This window comes from Helicoverpa zea, chromosome 31 (genome assembly GCF_022581195.2).
Source record: "Helicoverpa zea isolate HzStark_Cry1AcR chromosome 31, ilHelZeax1.1, whole genome shotgun sequence".
Classification (NCBI taxonomy): Eukaryota; Metazoa; Arthropoda; class Insecta; order Lepidoptera; family Noctuidae; genus Helicoverpa; species Helicoverpa zea.
The window spans coordinates 3,727,463-3,737,836 of NC_061482.1; the positions used below are offsets into that span (position 1 = coordinate 3,727,463).

The following is a 10,374-nucleotide window of genomic DNA, read 5'->3' on the forward strand; positions in this document are numbered from 1 at the left end:
TGCATTTCTAGAACCTCTAAGTGAATTTGTATTATTTTCGTATCAATCTTGTATCAATGTATATTATTGGTACCAATTTTTGCCTTAAAAAGCAGCTTCATTTTTCCTTGCATCCTACAAGTTTTTTTATAGATTATTTACAAACCAAAACATATGATATATTATCATGAAAATTTAATATTATAAAAACACCATCTTTCGGTAAGTAGTCGACTTACGTATATCTGAAGTAAAATTGTGTTCATCAAGACAGAGAGACCCGTTACAAAATTAAGTGCTACCAGACATCGAAAATGCAATCACCCATTCTTAAAAAAGGTCTTATTTAAAAAAGCTGCAATTAAAATTAATCATAACTAACTATGTAGATTTATTTATATTCATCACTAGCCGTTTTCCCGCGGTTTCACCCGCGTACCGTGGGAGCTACTGCCCGCACCGGGATAAAATATAGCCTATGTTACTTGCAGATAATATAGCTTTCTAATGGTGAAAGAATATTTAAAATCGGTCCAGTAGTTTTTGAGTTTATCCATTACAACCAAACAAACAAACAAAGTTTTCCTCTTTATAATATTAGAATAGATCAGCAATGTTTTACATAGGTATCTCTCTTGCCGTACATACTTTTTGAATGTACCTTTACTCAGAGCAACATCGGACACACATAATGTCAGCCACTTAGTGGATGCGCCGTTATGATATAGTTGTGAAAACTCTAATTTGATAAACACTGTCCCTATAATTTTAATTCCCATTTTTCTTGGTGAATTTCGTAATGTGGCAACATCGAAAATAACAACAGTCATCGCAGCACGGTTTTAGACATGTTCTAGAACAAATAGAACGAATTTTCGTGCTTGTGATGCCATAGTGGCTAGTAGACGAACTAACACAATGCCATAAGCACGAAGGAGAAAAGACTAGCGGAGATGCCCTAACGCAGGTAGGTCACGCGCCTTCAGGTAGGTCAAATACGTCACGACTACGTCACGGCAGGCGTGGCTGGACACCGCCCATATACCGTCCTTTACATCAAACTGACATCTTGTCATAGTTGTATTTTTACCACAATTTCAACAGATTTTATTTGTTACTCGATTAAAACGATGAAATGCGCTATCATTAATTGTAGAAATTGCTCAGGATCCAAACTCAAACATACCATAGGATAACATTTCACGTGTAATTAATATTTTAACTTTAAAACATATTTTTTGCTAGAGACATCTGTCGTCGAATAGCTGCATTTCTAGAACCTCTAAGTGAATTTGTATTATTTTCGTATCAATCTTGTATCAATGTATATTATTGGTACCAATTTTTGCCTTAAAAAGCAGCTTCATTTTTCCTTGCATCCTACAAGTTTTTTTATAGATTATTTACAAACCAAAACATATGATATATTATCATGAAAATTTTATATTATAAAAACACCATCTTTCGGTAAGTAGTCGACTTACGTATATTTGAAGTAAAATTGTGTTCATCAAGACAGAGAGACCCGTTACAAAATTAAGTGCTACCAGACATCGAAAATGCAATCACCCATTCTTAAAAAAGGTCTTATTTAAAAAAGCTGCAATTATCTTAAAATTAATCATAACTCTAACTATGTAGATTTATTTATATTCATCACTAGCCGTTTTCCTGCGGTTTCACCCGCGTACCGTGGGAGCTACGAGCCCGCACCGGGATAAAATATAGCCTATGTTACTTGCAGATAATATAGCTTTCTAATGGTGAAAGAATATTTAAAATCGGTCCAGTAGTTTTTGAGTTTATCCATTACAACCAAACAAACAAACAAAGTTTTCCTCTTTATAATATTAGAATAGATCAGCAATGTTTTACATAGGTATGTATATCTCTCTTGCCGTACATACTTTTTGAATGTACCTTTACTCAGAGCAACATCCGACTCACATAAAGTCTGCTACTTATTTAGTGGATGCGCCGTTATGATACAGTTGTGAAAACTCTAATTTAATAAACACTGTCCCTATAATTTTAATTCCCATTTTTCTTGGTGAATTTCGTAATGTGGCAACATCGAAAATAACAACAGTCATCGCAGCACGGTTCTAGAACAAATAGAACGAATTTTCGTGCTTGTGATGCCATAGTGGCTAGTAGACGAACTAACACAATGCCATAAGTTGATACTTAAATTACACCATGGGGGTATTTTAGACCCGTGGTGAATAAAAATGATTTTTCATCGAGTCTCCGTTTAATGGTTCCTAGACACCTATTTCATTTCTGGAGGAGTAAATAAATTATTGTGGGGCAAGTTCTCTGCACAAAATAATACTTATATAACAATTAATTTTCTAACTTTTTATCTCTCTTTTTCTTCGTTCATTTCAAATGAATGCTTCTTTAAACTTTCTAATTGAATTACTATTTTAAAAGAATTATTAATGTTGAGTACCTATTTTCTTTACTTTTGAGTATGTCACTAGTGGTCGATGTTAGTGAGTGTGATACGTGACTTAGAAAAGTGTAACACCGAATATCACTTCCCCGTAAGTTTACGAATACGAAACACTTAACAACGAATGCACGCTACCTCGAAAAACTTAACGCCGTAGCCATGCGAACTCGAATAACGAAATCTCTAAATTCACCTATACGAAACACTTAACAAAGAATGCACGCTACTTCGAAAAACTTAACGCCGTAGCCATGTGATCTCGAATAACTAAACCTCTAAAAATCATCGTAAAAAGTCTTTATTCATATAACAATTTTTTTGGGTCTGAGCTTGGTGTCTGGAGGGGCCAGGGTTCTGGAGCCCTGAGGCCACGAGTGCCGTCGAGCCATATATTTGTCAGGCATCGTTTCCCGCTCAGCCTTATCCAGGATCCGTCTGCAATGGAAGCAGATTTTGTTCCCGACTGTTAGGCAAGGCTCACAAAGTACTCTCACTCTCTGCATACAACTCCCTAGTCGGAAAGTCTCTCCCTCAGTCTCTCAAATAGCTCCCCTTGGCATCGGTGATAGACGGGGTCCGTCTATCTCCACACGGAAATCGTGTCCTCCGGGGTATGTCGTACAGGACAGAAAATCACACAGCACTCAAGCACAACACAAGGTACCTGACGTCTTCATGTAACGAGGAGCGTGGAGGCGGCAGCCGCCACTGCGGGTCAGCCACGCTGTCACAGCTCACCCGTCGGACCTGGCCGACGAACAGTCACAAGACCACGGCGACACCAATCTCCCACGCGGTGACGATGTGCACAAGACTAGCCTGAGATTAAGGCCCTCCTAAAAAACCAGACAGGAAACTCCAAAATATGCTCCGAAGAAATAATGGCCGACAAGCGTCAGAAACAGTCGGGAACAAAATCTGCTTCCAAACGATGCCTGACAAATATATGGCTCGAGGGCACTCGTGGCCTCAGGGCTCCAGAACCCTGGCCCCTCCAGACACCAAGCTCAGACCCAAAAAAATTGTTATATGAATAAAGACTTTTTACGATGATTTTTAGAGGTTTAGTTATTCGAGATCACATGGCTACGGCGTTAAGTTTTTCGAGGTAGCGTGCATTCTTTGTTAAGTGTTTCGTATAGGTGAATTTAGAGATTTCGTTATTCGAGTTCGCATGGCTACGGCGTTAAGTTTTTCGAGGTAGCGTGCATTCGTTGTTAAGTGTTTCGTATTCGTAAACTTACGGGGAAGTGATATTCGGTGTTACACTTTTCTAAGTCACGTATCACACTCGATGTTAGTTTAGGGTTAGATTTTAATCATCCTATTCCACGCTAGATGGATTTACAAAAAATGGGAGGCTTCCCATAAAAGGCGTATAAGGGTGGAGCACGGGTGGAGACAGTAACGTTCCTCGTCCCCCGCTCACCCGAATTTTGGCGCGCTGCTTTGTTAGGAGATTTTTCGTTAGGGCATCTCCGCTAGTCTTTTCTCCTCCGTGGCCATAAGTTGATACTCAAATTACACCATGGGGGTATTTTAGACCCGTGGTGAATAAAAATGATTTTTCATCGAGTCTCCGTTTAATGGTTCCTAGATACCTATTTCATTTCTGGAGGAGTAAATAAATTGTTGTGGGGCAAGTTCTCTGCACAAAATAATACTTATATAACAATTAATTTTCTAACTTTTTTTATCTCTCTCTTTTTCTTCGTTCATTTCAAATGAATGCTTCTTTAAACTTTCCAATTGAATTACTATTTTAAAAGAATTATTAATTTTGAGTATTTACTTTACTTTTGAGTATGTCACTAGTGGTCGATGTTAGTTTAGGGTTAGATTTTAATCATCCTATTCCACGCTAGATGGATTTACAAAAAATGGGTGGCTTCCCATAAAGGCGTATAAGGGTGGAGCACGGGTGGAGACAGTAACGTTCCTCGTCCCCCGCTCACCCGAATTTTGGCGCGCTGCTTTGTTAGGAGATTTTTCGTTAGGGCATCTCCGCTAGTCTTTTCTCCTCCGTGGCCTGAACTCTCTCCGGTCGTGTCGGATTGCCGTCCCATCGGGCTATGAGAGTAAAGGAATAGTGAGTGCACCTGTCTCTGCGCAAATGCTTATGCTCTATAATATGTCCTGCGCAGCTGGCTGATCTCCTTATGTGAGAACAGCCGCCGTTGCCGAAATCGGCCTTGGACGCCATATATATATATATATTATTTGTCATACAAGAATGTACACTGTGGTCAAGTAATATTTTAGTCTAAAACTTGAAAATAGTTTGCTTTCTTATCATTTCTTTAAGAGCTAACGCGACTTTCTGTATTCATTGTTGTTTTCTTGTAGCTATTATTTGAACCGCCCATACAAGAAGAGCAACCTAATGTTGAACCCGAAACTACAAGTAGTTTTCAAGCATATGTATATGGTGAACAATCGTCATTAGGATCAGATCAAGTATGTTCATAAATTATTTGTTTATTATTGATTCCACAATGTTGCGTAGACAAAAATTGGACTTAACGCTGTAATCATGTCGATTGATTAGTAGAGCTTACATTTTGTTTTAATTCAACTCGACTCAAAATGATACTGATTGTTTTAAGGCACCACCGCCACCCACAAACCCTAGAAGTGCTTCTGAACAGCCTACAGGGTCATGTTCACCTTTATCGTCAGCTCAAGTATGTATAAGTACTTTTAAGTGTAATAGTGTGCAGTGCAACTTAGAAAACTCAATTTGATTCTCAATATATCAAACTTTTTTTCAGGTACCCCTGCATCCAACAATTGGATTGCTGTACGATTCGCCCAGGAACCTACGTTTAAAAAAAAATATAAATAAGAAAAATATCCTGATTGAAACTCACAGGAAAAAAAATAAATATCTTAATCAAAAAGTAAGACGTTTTCGGATGAGAAATCAATCCTTAAAAGCCATATTACACAATTTAAAACAAGATAATTTAATTAACACTGATCTGTATAATAATTTAAACCAAGACATTGTTGCTGTAAATATTTTCAATAATTATAATAGAAAGAAACTAAAAAAACACATTAAATACTCCCAAGCTATTAAAAAGTTTTGTCTAACATTAAATTTTTATTCTCCAAAGGCGTATGATTACGTAAGACAATCGTTTAATACTTGCCTTCCTCATCGCAAAACTCTGGCAAAATGGTATGGGCATATAGAAGGGGCCCCAGGGTTTACTGAGGAATCATTTCGAGCATTAAAGGCGAAAGCACAAGTTAGTCAGCATAGACCACTGTGCTCTTTAGTGTTCGACGAAGTTGCCATTAAGCCTCAAAAAATATGGGATGGCAAAAAGTATATTGGGCTAGTGGATCCATATCCACTAGCCCAATATACTTTACAGAACAGGCGTAGAAGAAGGTGCTCCCGAAGCTACTCAAGCGTTAGTTTTCCTTCTTGTAGGAATAAACCATCGGTTTAAAATACCTTTGGGATACTTTTTGTGTGCAGGAAGCCCAACGGGGGAACAAAAGGCAAACTTAATTAAATTGTGTTTAGTTAAGTGTTTTGATTCGGATATTGATGTCGTGTCTCTCACTTGTGATGGACATTCGACAAATTTTTCGGCACTAGAATTACTCGGCTGTAATCTGGATTCAGAAACATTAAAAACAACTTTTAAACATCCACTTTGTGAGTCTGAAGTGGCATGTTTTCTCGATCCCAGTCATGTAATTAAATTGTTGAGGAATCATTTCGAAGCGAAGGGAGAATTTTTAAATGGCAATGGCAGCAAAATTAAATGGAGCTTATTAAGAGAACTAAATAAGCTTCAAGAAGAAGAGGGCTTGCATTTAGCCAATAAATTGACTAAAAAACACATTCATTTTAAAAACAATATTATGAAGGTTAAGCTGGCTACTCAAATTTTTAGTACAAGTGTTGCACAAGCTTTAAAAATATGTAGAGAAGAATTAAAACTACCCGAATTTCTCGATTCTGTAGCCACAGAAAATTTTGTAACTAAAGTTAATGACATGTTTGACGTATTTAATTCTAGAGCTATGACTGAATTCAACTTTAAAAAACCAATATGCTCTCAGAACAAGAATGAAATATTTCAGTTTTTAAATGAGTTAAAAAATTATATATGCGATTTGAAAATAAAAGCGAGCACCAAAAGGAAAATAAACAAGGAAGATAGGTATTTAATTACCAGATATTATAAACCGGTCATAAAAGCACAGTGCAGTAGGGGTTTCATTGGTATTTTAATTAATATATCAAGTTTAAAATATATGTATGAAACCCTTATTGAGCGTGAAAAGCGTTTGCTTTTCTTACCGACGTATAAACTTAGTCAGGATCACCTTGAAATATTTTTTTCTTGTATCCGAATGCAATGTGGATCTAATGACAACCCAAACGTAAGACAATGGGGGCTACCGTTTTTTGTTTCACCAGATGGCGCAACTGTAACGTGAGGTCTAAAACTATGGCAATCAAAGTTCGTATTATGAGCGCTAAAACTTATATCTACATTAGATGATTATATTAGATCATATGTAATACAATAGAACTATAGTGTGAACGTATTGGCGATGCCACAGTGTTGCGCAGTGCCGTTTTGCTCGAAAAAGAAATGCGAACATAAGTTTCCGAAAGATTAAAGCAGTGGTTCCCAAACTTATTTTGTCTACTGCCCACTTTCAGAATAAATATTTTTTTAGCGCCCCCATTTTTTAGGGTACAACGGGATCCTATTGTTTTCGCTCCTCTGTCCGTCCGTCCGTCCGTTCGTCTGTCACCAAGCTGTATCCCATGAACCGTGATAGTTAGAGAGTTGAAATTTTCACAGATGATCTATTTCTGTTGCCGCTATAACAAAAAATAAAAAATGAAAACTAGAATAAAATAAATATTTTGGGGGGCTCCCATACAACAAATATGATTTTTTTGCTCATTTTTGCTCTGGTACGGAATCCTTTGTGCGCGAGTCCGATTCGCACTTAGCCGGTTTTTCACCTATTTAAAAACCACTATAACTTCTTCGAAAGTGTGTCTGTTGGTTTTTTATTTGTTTGTTAGCGAGCTAATGACATTGACATGATTTTCATTTTTTGAATAAAATATGGCTTATTATTTTCCGAGTGACTAATAACTTAAAAGTCGACACGACGCCCCCATTTTCTTTCTGGGTCTCTTACCGCCCCCCTTGAGACCTGCAGCGCCCACAAGGGGGCGTTATCGCCCACTTTGGGAAAGACTGGATTAAAGAGTGTCAAAGCAGTGACATTTATAGAACCCTGATCTGTATTTGCCATAATTAATCTAAAGTATTGTTAAATATTCATAATTTTAATTTAATTAGAAATATAAACCCTCGCGCGTAAACAAACAGTGGCATTTGACGTTTCGAAGACCTCACGCTACACAAGCGCCTCTAGCGGCGATTTCATACGCGGTAGCCCTCATTCAAAGGCGGGTACAGAAAACTACTTGCACATTTGGAAATAAACCGTCTTACCACAAAAACTTTTAAACGTCAGTTTAAGCCTTGTCTAAAAAAATGTCAAATTATGACGTTGACATACTACTCAGTCATATCGCCACAAGGAGGAAGATGAGTCCATTTCCTCTTTAACATTTCTTCAGGAAATGCCTGAATGTGATGCCGAGCTCATTGAACGGCTAGATGTAGAAGAATTGAATGATTTTAGAAAATTAATAATCGGATATATTGCGGGTAGTGTGGTCCATTTTATAAATAGAAGCATAAACTGTTGTAAATGTTTAGCGCGTCTATCGACGTCTGAAAGACTTTACTTTCACAAATTAATAAGTTTGAAATCTAAGGGCAGATTAATATTTCCGTCTGAGGATATGTACAAAATATGTTATATTTGTGAAATGGTGGTTAGAAAACTTATGAAAGAAAATATAACCATTTATAGTGAAACTCAATATAAATATATTTTAAATAAAATATTAGAAAAGTTTATAATGAACAACAATATATTTTTAAATTTAGAAGAAGAACACGCATTTGCTGGATTGGAACATAAAATTAATTTGATTAAATGTATTGCGGAAAAATTTCTGAGCATTAGATTTCATCATATTTCAAAAATGGAAGGAATTTCTAGGTCCACCGAAAGTAAGAGGCAGGTATATAAAAAATTTACTATACATAAAGGTTTTTAAATTATATTATCACCATAGTTCGCAGCTTTCTGATTATATTTGTCTACTATTACGTTTATAACACTCTCACTCACATTAATTAAAAAAAGTTAACATTATTACCTATTCAATAAAAAAAAGACCAAAGTTATACATGAAATACGGTAGTAAGCCATCGCGCTTGAATACTGAATCATGCTATAAGGATCATTTTTGTGCAACGATCGCCGCGCTCGACGCGGATCGTGACGCGGCGCGTGGGCTGCGCGAGCTTCATACAATATTGAGCTGTTGATGCGATTGATACGAATAGTAGAACATTGTTACGATTAGGATTACCAAAAGTACTTATTTTATTATGTTTTTTTTTGTGTTGGTAAATGGCCTTACGTGTCAATTTTCAATTTCATTTTCACTTGCATTTTTATTTTATTTTATAAGTACTTTGAAAATAAATCACTCAAACGCACATTGTATTATTATTATTAATTGTATTTTTTTGTATTTTTTTTTCTAAAATCTACCTCCATATTTATTGCACACCGATGGCAAAGAAGCAAATTAATTATATTATTACTTCCTTTTACTTTTCTTTACATTCAGATGAAACCAAAAAAACTGAAACTCAACCAAGATAATTATAGGTAAGTAATTTATATCGCCATTCCGATATCAGATTGGAGGCTCACCAATTTCTTTTTATTTAAACTGTGTGTGTCAGAAACCCGTCACTTTGATACACACAATGATGGGAGAATTATTTATTAGCTGGCATCCCCGTAACGCATACATTGACAGAACAAAAGTTGCTTCACTTTCTAGTATCGCGGCGCGGAGTCCTTACTTTTTTTACTAGTCCGTGTGTGTAGTGTGCGGGGATCATTTTATTAATAAAGATTTTGACAATCTTCATTGACAATATTATTGAGTGTGTGCGGTTAGCCTATGGATTCGAATTTTGAGTTGGTGGTTGTGCTCGGGGGGAGGGGGACTGTATTTTGTGTTCAATGGGTTGCGGTAACAACACCGAGGAAGAGCGTAAAACTAGCCTTAAATAACAATTTGTAAAAGATAACTTGAAAACGAGAGGGCATCTCGCGGCGAGACGGCGCGGCGCGATGACAACTTGCCATTAATCAAGAATAGAGAACTACAAAAACAAAAGTCGAACTAAAAAATAAAACCGCTAGATGCAGCCAGTGCTGCCAGGAGTTCGATATACGTGCGAGCCTCGCCCTCGTTGTCATTTTATTCATTTAAGGCGTCTCTAGAGGGTTCAGCTGCTGTGATGATTCAATCTATGGAGTTTTCCGCCAAGAACTATTCTGTCGCATGGAAAATATTGTGCCAACGTTACGACAATAAGCGAGTATTAATACAAAACCATGTAGCAGCATTGTTTAATCTCGAGACAGTTAAGAAAGAGTCATCAGTGGCTTTAAAACGTGTAATTGAACGGGTCATTATGCAAATCGTTGTAAAGTAAGTGGCTGCAAAGTCTGTAAGCGCAAGCACAACACTCTTGTTCATCTTATCTATGGCTCACACGGAAGAGTCGAGCTCTCGACGCCCGGGGGGATGTTTGCGATATTCAGAACATTAAACCCTTCTTTCGGCACTGACATCAAAACCTATAAAGTGAGAACCTTGTTCGTGTCAGTGTTTTTTTTTATAATTTCTTCCCTGTTCTTCATAGTATAAGATCCCACCATAGAACGACTTTCACCGGGCTGGTAATTGGATTAAAAGTAATTTTTAGTTATTAAAATATGCC

The 10,374-nt window shown here is 36.9% G+C and overlaps 1 long non-coding RNA gene across 1 annotated transcript; it reads left to right on the top strand.

Annotated features, from left to right (window-relative positions):
- Positions 1–4,802: 4,802 nt before the first annotated feature.
- LOC124645492 lies at positions 4,803–5,263 on the top strand. The gene is made up of 3 exons (XR_006986240.1): positions 4,803–4,894; positions 5,044–5,121; positions 5,209–5,263. It is a non-coding gene; the product is annotated as an uncharacterized LOC124645492 (long non-coding RNA).
- Positions 5,264–10,374: the final 5,111 nt, after the last annotated feature.